Genomic DNA, 12,945 nt, shown 5'->3' with positions numbered 1-12,945 from the left:
TCATCTCGATGGGGTGTCTGTGACAGGTAGGCCTTGTTCTGAGAAAGTGTCTACAAGCTTGTAGTCCATGTGTGTGTTGTATAGCTGTATATTGGGAACAGACATCCAGGGTCATGAGAATAAACTCCTCTTCCCATTCAATCCCCTCTATCCTTTGGAGAAATTCTTTAGTGTCCTGTTTGTATGAGAGTATCGTAGATACAACGTCTTTTAGATATAAACCTATGTAACTCAAGGTATTTTCTAAGGCAGTGCCATTGGAAGACACAATGTGCCTACCAGGGGGATTATTTCTGTCATTGTGGATTTTTGAAGGAGATAGAAGACCGGTAAGTGAGGAGAATCTTTCTTTAGATACTACAATTCTTCTACCTCCAACTGTCCTCTGTCCCTCTAATCCTCCAGTTTTGCCAAAAACTGTACAATAGTCTTATTGTATTCCTCTCTAGAGATGGAGGTGTAACACTCTTTCTCCTTGAGTTTCCTACATGACTCCTTGGCACACATCTCATTGGGGATGATCACAATGTTGCCCCCTCTGTCGGCAGGGTGGATCACTAAATCCTGGTATTTGGCATAAACTTCAATGATTTGTCTTTATTTTCTACTGCTGTCATGTGTTTTGTGTTGTCTATGTTTAAGCCTTTCAAAATCTTTGATAGTCTGTTCAAGAAAAGTGTCTTCGGTGTCATGGGGCATCTGTTGAGGGACTGTAGATGTGGGTCTGACCTCATTGGGACAGCCCTATCATATACTATTCTCAGTTCATCTGAAAGAAGAGTGGGATCATTTACACAATTATTAGCTGCTTTGCCACAGTCTAATTAATGAAGGGTTACCAACATATGACCATCACTTATCGTGAGATCAGAAATGCGCATTTGGTATTCACAGAGTTCTTATTATTATCATACTTGTGTGTCCTAATCTAATGCCATTTCTAAAGTTTAAGTTTCCTAACCAGTCTGAACATATCAATGCAAGATTGTATATTGTCAAAATTGGTAGAGGGGCAAAAAGAGAGGCCTAGTTAAAGCACAGTGAGTTTATCATTAGTTAGCTGCCTTTGGGCAAGATTGACCACAGTGTTATTTACAGTGTCATCTATTATTGATTCTGTGTCATTGCTCTCTTGTTTGTTCCCACCACCTCGCTGTTGCTTTCACTTTCTAAACTTCCTTTGTTTAGTCCTCTTTTTCCTCTTCCTCCAGCTTCATGTCCTTTTTGCCCCTCTGCTTCTGCCCCTGTGTCCTCCCTGGTTGCTGAGGTCTCACTGTGGTACGATACGCCCCTTTCTCAAGAGGCGGTATTGCTCTAAAAAAGTCGTGGGTTTTACTATTACTTCTCCCTCCGAAGGACTGGTCTCACCTGCATCGGAGAAGTCAGTTTCCTCTGTCTTCGATGCTTTTTCTGAGATCATGTTCTCAGGAAGACCTCTTGTAGATATATTGGTATCATAAATGCTATCATATTTGCTGCTGAAGGTATATATTCTACCATACTCGTAAGGCCAGATGCACAACCCTACCAATTTGCGAGTCGCAAATTGCATAATTTTGCGACTCACAATTTGCGACACATAAATAGGAATGTACAACAGTGTCTCAGACACTGTTTGCGATTTCTAATGGGGTCGCAAATTGCCTGTCTCATTATTATTCACCAGGCAGGTGGAATTTGTGACCCCATTAGGAATGGTTAGCACTCCCAGGGATGGTGGCCTGCTGGGGTCAACAGACCACTATGTCTGTGACTGCTTTTTAAATAAAGAAGTTTTTTTTTTTAAATGCAGTCCATTTTCCTCAAGTAAAACGGTATGCATTTAAAAAAAGAAAAATTAAATGTTCCTGTTTCATTTTCTAAGAGTAGGCAGTGGTCCGTGGGACCACTGCCTGCTCTTATAAGATATTTTCAATGCCAGTCACAAAGGGGAGTGGTTTGCTAGTGGCTTACCACCTACTTGAAGTAGGTGATAAACTGCGAGTGTTTTGTGACCTCAATTGCAGTTGCTAAACAATGTTACATACCACTGGGACTCGCTATTAGGAAGGGATACCCTTGGCACGCCCCTTCCTAATAGCAAGTCACAAACCCTATTTTCTGAGTCGGTGATAGGTTATCGACTTGCAAAATTGGGTTTGTACATGGGCCAGACCTATATTGTGGTCGCAAACGGTCCGATTTCCAGTTTGTAATTGCAAAAAAACGGTCGTACAGCTGGCCCGTAATCCTCACAGTCCCTGATATATTTTCTTTGTTTGTGGTTTTTGAGCTCATCTTATTTCTCTGTCCATTTCTTTCAAGAATTTATCTATAGTGCTGTTTTCATTGCTGCTCTTGAGGTCTTCCTGTAGTTGTTTTATTTCTTTTAATATTTTGTCTCTGTCGGACCAAGCATATTCACCAAGATTTTTAGCATCGCTCTAGAGCACTTTGTGGAGTTCTCTGACCATTCCTCTAGCATCCTTGGGTCAGGGGATTCGCATGACGGGATGGTGTATATTCATAGTCCCCAAGTAACTATATTGGTGTCTAAGTAATGTTGTAGCTAGTTACCCTCCTAAAACTTTGCCAGTTCCGTTCTGGATGGCTTTTAGAGCCTCTTGGGCTTTTCTTTGAGTTCATGATTCTTGGCAGACACAGTAGTTTGTCCTCAATTTTTATTCTGAGAGAACATTAATTTTGCTTCCTGTGTTCTCCTTAGGAAAAATCCCTGTAATGTACACCAACCCCCACTGTATCAATATAGGTTACCCACCTTCATATTTGCACTGTTTATTGATCAATGGTTCACTTCTGGCCATCCATCATACAGTTAATGTGGGTTCGAGCAAAGCAAAGTTCCCTCTTGCTGTAAAGGATATAACTGTAATAGCCCGAATATTATTGGGTCTTTCCTCAACCATAAAAAAAAGGCATAAAACTTCTCTGCTAGGTGTTCTCACCTCCCCAGAGACATGATAGGAGGTGGGTAGAGGTCGTGCTGTGTTGAGGGCCCCATGTATCCCCTGACCCTTCAATTCCAGAAACAAAAACAATCCCCTACCCCCACACACTCCTCACCTATGAGGTGAAGCGCAGATCGGTGGTCCACCCTGGGTTTCTTTTTGTAACACCGGGCTTAAATCATTGCGATAAATGCAATCTCTACTGCGGAAAACTGTTGTGACTTTAGAACAGACTGGGTACTTTTGTCTCTTGTGGCAGAATCATAAGTAGGGCTCCCGGTTTTATGGTATTTATTTTTATGCCATTTCCGTCTGTATTTATCCATATTTATTTTTTGCAAATTTTATCTGTATTTATCCATATTTATTTTGGGTTTGGTTGAAAAGTTAAGCTGAAATTAGTATAACTCGACATTTATTTAACCGGTAAATATGCACTCATGCTTGAATATCTGCCAGGTTTCAGTGCTGTGAAGACCAGCAGAAGATAAATCAGTGCACTTATATGAAAAAATGCATACTTCACTATCAACCTTGCGCATATCTACTGCTGTTAAAGCCTCTTTACTAAAATTCCTTTCTTATGTAACCCCCTTATGAATCAATCCACACATCTATTGGCCTGGCAGTCATGGCAGACACTATTTAGAATTACTCAAAAAGCAACCTAATTTCCCTTTGTATCCACATTTAAAAATAAATACAGACAAGGAAATGAATGTTTTCTGTGTGTATTTATCTGTAAAAATCTGTAAAAACTGAAAACAGGAGCCTTAATCATAGGCTGCCCTGCGTGGCTCTCCTCTTAATGCTTTGGGGCTTCTCCACAGTGCTGCTGGTAACTGCGAGCTCCGCAGCAGCCAAGTGTTGCCACTTCAAATCGGAGCGGGTGGGTTTATCTGTGGCGCCAGACCATACGGCCCACCCAATATCCTGGGTACACCTTGGTGTCTTTTCGAAGCCAGTTGCAGTGGTATCCGGCATACAGTGTTGATTACCGATGTCAGAAAAGGCAGTCACAGTGGGATCCGCCACGCAGTGTCCTCTTCAAATGCCGGAAGAACCAGTCTCAGCAGGATCCAGCACTGATTTTGAGTGTCAGAAAAGGCTGTCACAGCAGGATCTAGCATGCAGCATCAACTTTGAATGCTGAAAAAGCCAGTCCCAGTGGAATCAGGCATTTGAGTGTTGCTGGTCTTCCTCTGTAGTGCTGCACAGTATTGCAGCCGTCACATAAGCAGCCTTTCGTGTAAACAGGGAACTATTCTACAGACCTCGTAGTTGCAGTTCCGCAGAGCGAAGTATGCTGAATATTCTCAGAAGGTGAGTCAGGGCATATAGATACACACCATGCGAGTTCCCAGACAATCCCTGACTAATTGGGGGGGGAGGGCACGTCGGCTGGAGGAGAACACCAGGCTAAAATGTCTCAAATCTAATTGAGTAAAGCACTCACACGAAGAAAAGTTAAAACGGGGTTTAAGTACCACACCAGATGTGTTTTAGCCCAGCTGGGCCTTGATCACATGACCCAAAGTTACAAGGATCTACTTATAGTTACCCTTTATTTATGTATAGCCTGACCACTCTGGCTTACTTACAGTTCACTCTCTAATAAAAGAGAGAGGGACCCCAGCTCCAAAGGGATAGGGTTCCACAACTGACTTTCGTCATATAAAGATTCCCTTTGGGCACCTTAGTGTAAGGAACTAAGTTCACACAGACATATAGACAACCAATCAATAATTAAAAATTTTTTAACTAAAGAAGCAATGTAAAAGCAAAAAACACTCTAATATGGTTGTCCTATACAGTTTATTTATATCAGCATACATTGAAACATAATTAAAATTGGGACACAGACATTATTTTTAAAGACCTAGGTCAACCTTTACCCCAACCCTAGGTATGGTGAGCAAAAATGTAGAGGCATTTGAGACAGCGCTCGAGAGCGGAATTCATATGCTGCTTGATAAAGGAAATAAACCTAATGCCTTTAATATCTCTAAAATTGAAAGGGAAGATCTGAATGAACCTAGGAATGATAGCTCCCTTACCATTAAACCTGCGGAGAAGGGTGGTGGAGTAGTTGTATTTGACACTGTTAATTATGAAGAGAGGATACTCAAGCTATTGGAGGTCAAGGAACATTATGTTCGAACCAGTGCCAGTTGTCTTACTGAAATAGCACGTGAATGCTTGGCTCTATTAACAGATGCAAGAGAAGCAGGTTATATCTGTGAGGAGGAGTTCAGATTCCTTAATAACCTGGAACCAAAAACTCCGGCTATTTATGGCCTGCCTAAGGTTCACAAACACAAATTGGATCCCCCTATGAGGCCAATTGTAAGCAGCATTGACTCATTGCTTGAGCCGGTGAGCAAGTATGTTGACCACTTTCTTAGACCTTTAGTGTGCAGCCTTAAATCATATGTGAGAGACTCTGCACACATTATCTCGATGGTTGAGGGTTTAGCTTTTTGTGAGGAGACTGAGGGCCAGATGTAGGAAAATAGGATTTACCGATTCTAAAATACCGAATTTTACCAATTCGGTATTTTAGAATCGGTAAATCCTATGTAGGTAATTATTCGGTAAAAATTACCGAATCGTTAAGATTCCGTATTTACCAAATCGGTATTTACCGATTCGGTAATTGCCATTCATTCCTATGGGCCTGGAGGCCCATAGGAATGAATGACAATTACCGAATCGGTAAATACCGATTCGGTAAAATAGGGAAAGGGTCAAGGGTCAAGGGTGTCACTTTGACACCCTGTTGCACCCCTGAATAGTGCTTGTGTGCACATGTGGCACACATACATGCCCTAAGGGCATGTATGTCTGTCACATGGCACAGTTGAAAATGCACATTTATGCTTTTACATAGGAATTCCTTATTTACCACCAACTAATAGTTGGTGGTAAATAACAAATTCTTAAAGCCCAGAAGCACTGTTTACAGTGCTTCCTACATCTCATTTACCGAATCGGTAAATGATGATTCGGTAAATACCGATTAGTTATTTACCGAATCGGCAAAATAGCCTCCTACATAGGAAAAGGCTTTTAACGTTCGGTAACGGCCGATTTCAGCCATTACCGACCGGTAAAAGCCTACCTACATCGGGCCCTCAGTGTCTGGTTACTCTAGACATTGAGTCGCTTTACACTAACATACAGCAATCAGATACAGTGGAGGTAATTGATGCTCTCCTAACTAACCAGGATCTTGGTGGTTCCAACAAAGATTTCATAGTTGACTGTGTGAGATTGATTCTCACTAACAATGTGTTCCTATTCAAAAATGACTACTATAGGCAGCTTAAGGGTACCAGCATGGGGGCCACCTGTGCCCTCAGTCTGGCCTGCCTTTATGTAGGGAATTTCGAGGCCAAACATATAGATAACGAAATAACTCCGTTTTTTGAAAATGTAGCGGGCTGATACCGCTACATTGATGATATTTTTTTCATTTGGGAAGGCTCCATTGAGCTGTTGGAAGAATTTCTGAGCTGGATTAATTTGGGGTATCCCAATCTTAGATTTACGTCTTCATATAGTACTACGAAAGTAGATTTTTTAGACATCTCAATCAAGAACTCCAATGGGCCGCATACAGTTGAACTATTAACCAAACCAATGGCGAAGAATACTCTCCTTCACTTCTCTTGTTTCCATCCGAAGTCCCAGAAGGAGAGTATCCCATTTAGCCAATTTCTTCGATTACGAAGAAATTGCTCTGATGTCAATGATTATTACAAGCATGCTGAAGTACTGAAGAATAAGCTTAAGGACAGGGGGTACCCTAAGAAATTGCTATCACACTCGCTGAAGAGAGCGAGATTTTATGATCGTGAAGCATTAGTTCAAATCACAAAAAAAGAAAAGGGCCTTCCCAATAAAATTGTATTTGTGAGCAAATTTTCTCAAATGAGTAATCAGATCAAAAATGTAGTGAATAAAAACTGGCACATCTTGAACCATGACGAGGAAGTGACCTTAGAGAAACCTCTTTTTGCTTATAAAAAGAATAAGAACTTACGCGACTTACTTGTGCACACGTATAGGGATGATGTTGTTGACCGCCAAAGGACACTAGATAACACTAAAGTAGTGGGTACCTCTAAGTGTGGAATGTGCAATATGTGTGCCCAATGTATAGTTGCCTCAGAAGTGACCTGTAATGGAATGACTATTAAATGCAGAACCCACAATAATTGCAGGAGCAAGAATAATATTTATCTCCTTATGTGCCCATGTGGGCTATGTTATGTTGGAGAAACCGGGAGAGTGGCCCGTACCAGGCTCCAAGAGCACAGGTCGGCTATAAAAACTCAAACGATCACTGCCCCCATCGTAGGACACTTCATGGAGAAAAAACATGGAGAAAGTGATTTTAAATGGCTCATCTTGGAGAAGGTGAAAATTGGCAAGAGGGGTGGCAATATAGTCACCGTACGAAAGCACAGAGAACAGTGGTATATTTCTTATCTGAACACTGTGAGGAAGGGACTGAATTCAAGGGAAGAATGGGATCGAATCATTGGAGCTAGTTAGATGGCCGTAGTTGGACACTGGATAGGGTAGCTGTTAGTTGGCTGTTGAAACAGTATATGTAGTACAGTGATTGGTTATCATGTCGGTCTTATATAATACTGGCGGGTGTGATAACTAGAACATTTAGTTATAATTGGGTTGTCTAGGACCACTATCAAAACTTGGCCCATAACAGCGATAAAAATGAATCTTATGCCTTATTAACCTGAGCGCCCTCGGACTTTAGGGCTTTGTGAGTGCTTCATTTTATGCGCACCGTTGGATAATTCAGATACCTGAGTACTAACTACTTTGTTATTCTTTATGAACATATTGAAATAGATAGGTAACGGATGTTGTAACAGGAAGTGGCACTTGCACACCGTTGGCTAGTTTTAGATACTTGAGCACTAAGTCCTATGTCTATCTGTATGGACACACTGACATAGCAGTGAACCGGATGTTGTAACAGGAAGCGGTACTTGGTCGGTGGGTATTTAAATCGTGGTTTAGGCGCCCGGAGTGTTTTCCAGCTGGAGGTAATCGGGTTTGCACGCGGGACGTTGGTGTTTTCAAGACCTCAGGTAAAGATCAGTCTTGGTTTACGGAGCGGATTGTTCGCCATTTTTTAGACGTAACTTTATAGTACGCATCGCTTTTTCTTGCAGGGCACACACTATCATATATAGACGTGTATGAAGCTAGTTACAGCTCTTCGTTGTTGCCTGTCGATTTTGAAATTTGTAAGTATCATCGGTGGTGGAATATTCAATAAAGCCCGGCTATGCTGAGTAGGAGACTAATGGATTGTCTTGTATAACAGTTTAGATCAGTGGCTAATGAAGACGTGGGTGGATACAGCCGCGTTTGGATTTAAATTTTGGGCCAGAATTTACCGCGTGCATATTAAGAGAGCATCATAACGCTTTTCTTTGTAAGTATATTACCCGTATTATGATATCTTTTTTTAATCACGCGATATGTAAAATAATTAGAGTAACAGAGTGCCTTTGTGGTATCTTGTAGGTGACAGATCCATGGAGACGCAGGTGTGAGATACCGCATTTTACGCTTCAAAGTGATCACAGCCTTTCGCGTGCTTATCTAACAGCGTGTTGTACCCATCTTTGTGAGTATATTTTCATCATGATGAAAACATAACGAGTTTACAACTGAGAGTGAGTACTGATGGGGTACCTGGCCTTTTCTCTTTATAGGGGTCTTTTAAAAGAAAGTGTTACCCCGCTGAACAACGATCGGAGTAATTTCCCTGGTATATATCGGTGCGATGAGAGATATGCACTGAGTAAGTCACTTTGCTGGTTCTGTAACTGTTAACCTTTACGAGTACATGCATGGTTACCAGTGGTCTACATGTACTTTGTTTTAAACTTTAGAATTACATGAATACTATTTTAATGAGAATCCGTGGCGTCGCTGGACGAGACTGACGTGAGAACATAAGGAGGCACAGACCCCAGGGTTGAAAAGTATAGAAATATTTGGAAGGTATGTTTTTTGAGACAATCTTGAGATATTTTTTCTCTAATAAATGTGCTTAAAGTGTGGTGAATGTAGTTCCATCCCATGCGAGTAGCCTTTCTTCAAGATGAGCCTAATTATATACCAAGGTTGACCTCTTAGCATGATAAGTATAGACGACTGTTTTTCATTATGTAAATAAAATGTTGTTGTTCATGCATTATGATGATATGAACCTCTTCTATGGAGGGTATTGGGCCGTAATACAATGAGATAACTATGTCCCCTAAGTACTACGTCAGTGTTTATCATGTATATATCTGTTGGAGCAACTACAACAGTAAGAATAAGTGTACCAAAATGGTGCAATGTGTTTGTATATGTTATGTCTAGGGAGGATGTGACTTATGATTTTGGTTATTACTATAGAGGCAATGTAGATATAGGTTGTTTTGTATAGGAATTATATGTCTATGTACATTGTTTCTTATTTTAAAATGTATGAACTATGTTTTAAAACAAATTTTGTTTAAATTACAGAACTACTAGGGAAGACATTAGATGTATTCCTGATGAAGGTGGCTGTATTTTATGTCCGCCGAAACACGTCGATGCAAAGGGAGAAATACACCTTATACTAATTGAGGATAATTCTGACTTCTGCTGGATTAATTTTCTGTTTTGTATCTCCTTTTTACTAATAGGAACTCTATTTTTCCTTTTTTTTTTTAAATAATGTCTGTGTCCCAATTTTTAATATGTTTCAATGTATGCTGATATGAATAAACTGTATAGGATAACCGTATTAGAGTGTTTTTTGCTTTTACATTGCTTCTTTAGTTTAACATTTTTTAATTATTGATTGGTTGTCTATATGTCTGTGTGAACTTAGTTCCTTACACTAAGGTGCCCAAAGGGAATCTTTATATGACGAAAGTTACTTACAGTTCACCTATTAAGTTGACACTGCTCCGCACACATGTGCAGAGAAAGGCTATTATTAGTAGTTTAACATAAAAAATACAACTTTTTTAATTTTCCCAATACTTTACCACAGGGTGACTCTACAGTCGGAGTAGAGGTCCATGTATCATAAAGTATAGCAAAAAGTAAGCAAAAATGTATTAAACTTGGAAAAACTCATTAAAACAACTTTTATGTTTAATATTAATGTAAATGATTTCTATATATTTATTTTAATTTTGAATCCAATCTTTGCATTTATTTAAATATATTACATGTAAATAACATTATTTTTCTGAAGTTAAAATATAAATCCCCACTTGCAGTAGCGCATATTTTCAATGATATATTAATAAAAGTGGAGTATCGAATAAATTAAAAACCATTTAATTATATTTTAAGTAAGAAATGAATGTTTCATAAATTTTAAAATTCAATAAAGATTATTACAATATTTATAAATAAATTGTATTATTTCTACAGTTTCTAATTTAAATGTTATTTATTTAAACAGGATTTGTGTATCCCCTGTCTAGGTGCTGTAGTAAATTGCCTTCATCCTATCAGACTCATGCATCTTCCCTTACTGTGGGTACAGGGTCTGCGTCAAACTGGATTTTAGTTTTAGATTTGGGGGGACACTACTGATTACCATAGTGCACTCTGCTACACACGCATAATCCATAGAACCCAAGTTTAGTATGGCTGAAAACTTGTGCCATCTTGAAACTGCCTGACACATGGCTTTTGGGGATTGTTTGCAGTAGGCAAACAAGAACTACTGAAAAGCTGGGTAGGCTTCTCCCCAGGAGCTTTTACACCATTGGTTGGGCGTGTCCTAAAGTCATCCCCACTCACTAGGTAGTGCCAGGCATCAATGTTGCAGCCCAAAACATCCCATCAGAATACTTTTTGGACCTGTGGAAGAGCAAAAGAAATGCTGCACCTGTTGTCTGAGACTTATAAGGAGACCTGAAGGACTGGACCTGTTCCCACGTCTACCCAGGACAATGACGTGGGCTCCAAGGGTCAGTTGGCTGACTTCCTGTTTTTCTACAAGGACACAACAACATGCAATATGCCATTTTCCTAAAGTGCCCAGCTGACCAGTAGCAGCTGGACTTGGACCGGACTCTACTGTTGACATCTGTCTGACACCCTGTGACTCTCTTAGGGCCTGATTCACAGAACTAACTTAAGACAAAATCCTAAACTTACTACTTTTGGTATTCACAGAAGGCATTTAGTAGTAGTAAAGTTAGGATTTTGTCTTAAGTCTGTCTTAAGTCGGTCTTAAGTCTGTCTTAAGTCTGTCATAAGTCTGTCTTAAGTCTGTCTTAAGTCTGTCTTAATTTTGTCTTAAGTTTGTCTTAAGACTGTCTTAAGTCTGTCTAAAGTCTGTCTTAAGTCAAATTTAAGACAAAATCCTAACTTTACTACTACTAAATGCCTTCTGTGAATACCAAAAGTAATAGGACAGGCTTAAGACATACTTAAGACAGACTTAAGACAAACTTAGGACAGACTTTGACCGACCAATTACGATGGTTCCGAACACCGTTCAGAAAGTCTCCCTTTGAATTCAATGGGAACCTGTGTTCCGACCGACAACACAGGCACCCATTGAAAAAAGGGGTAGTTGCGGAAAACCTTGCACCCCGTAGTAGGCACACCATGGTGCCTGCCACATTGTGCATGGTTGTAAAGGGGGGTACCCCAAAAATAAATGGGTACTCCCACGAACCCCAACCGGAGTCCTCAGGGTGAATGGGGTCCTGCTATGGGCCCCCAAAGTCTAGTTCCGACAGCCGATCCATGTCAGAAAGAACAATTTGGAAAGGCTGTCTGAATCTGACATCGTAATATGTTAGTCGGAAATGCGGTACATAGAGCTGTACGATTCGGCTTTAACCGACTCGGAGTCCCCAAATGCCAGTCGAAACTGACTCGGACTGACTGAACGGTTACCTTTCCATCGTAATTGGTTGGTCGGAAATGTTTGAGAGTCGGTCGTAAACATAGGTTCCGACAAGGTTTTGGAAAATTTGAATGCCGTTTGGAGCCTTTATGACTGACATTGTAATGAGGCCATTAATACATATATGAATCCCGGCTTCAATTCACAACAAGATTCATGTTATCCTATCAAATATGAACCATTTCTATAAGTGTTTGAAAAGAAGGAATGAATGGGCCATGTACTGCAGAGTTTGTAAGCAGGAGTGGGCTTCAAAGGGATATAAGTAGGGCTCCCGGTTTTCCGTTTAAATGGATATTTACACATAAATACAGACGGAAAACTATTTTTCCTTTGTCTGTAATTATATGTAGATGCGGTTAAATACTAGTAAATTGTGCGTGCTGCCGTGCTCCAGCCGAGGTGACTTGCCACATCCCTCAGCTGCAGACAGGCTCCCCTCGTGTGTGGTTGCCTGGGCTGAGTCAGCTTCCCGGGCACAGCCACACCCGAGTACTTCACAGGTCTTTAAAAGACCTCTAACTTGTTAATGAGGCTTTGTTATTTTGTCACCACTTCTAGAGCCTCTGCATCGCCAATCTAACTATTGCTGGGAGAGTCGTCTCCCCTCCCCCCCGAAATGTTTTCCCAGCCCCCTACCCCCACTAAATTTGGCTCTAGTTGCGCCGCTGGCTGCAAGGCTTGTGATTTGCTGGAGATTCCTTCTAATAAGGGTATTTTTTGACCTGCTGCCGTGCCCCTGAGCCAATCGCGGTTGGGGCTGGAATCTTTATGTGTTTGTGGCAGGTTGCTCTTGCAGTGCAGTGTACTGTGTACTGTCACATAATCTCCCCGTGACTGGCCAAAATGAATGTGTCCAAATATGAAATGTGTGCGGAGCCGTGTTGACCCCATGGTCATGGGTTGAAATTGCAACAGATTCACGTGACGTTTCTTCCCTCCAAGGCTGATCAGTATTGTTGAGTTGGGTAACAAAACGCATCAGTTGTTTGTCAATAGCGCAAGATCCCTCTGGATGAATATGGATGCTGCAAA

The sequence above is a fragment of the Lissotriton helveticus genome, chromosome 4_1, assembly GCF_964261635.1.
Source record: "Lissotriton helveticus chromosome 4_1, aLisHel1.1, whole genome shotgun sequence".
Classification (NCBI taxonomy): Eukaryota; Metazoa; Chordata; class Amphibia; order Caudata; family Salamandridae; genus Lissotriton; species Lissotriton helveticus.
Note: the sequence above shows the minus strand (reverse complement) of the source record.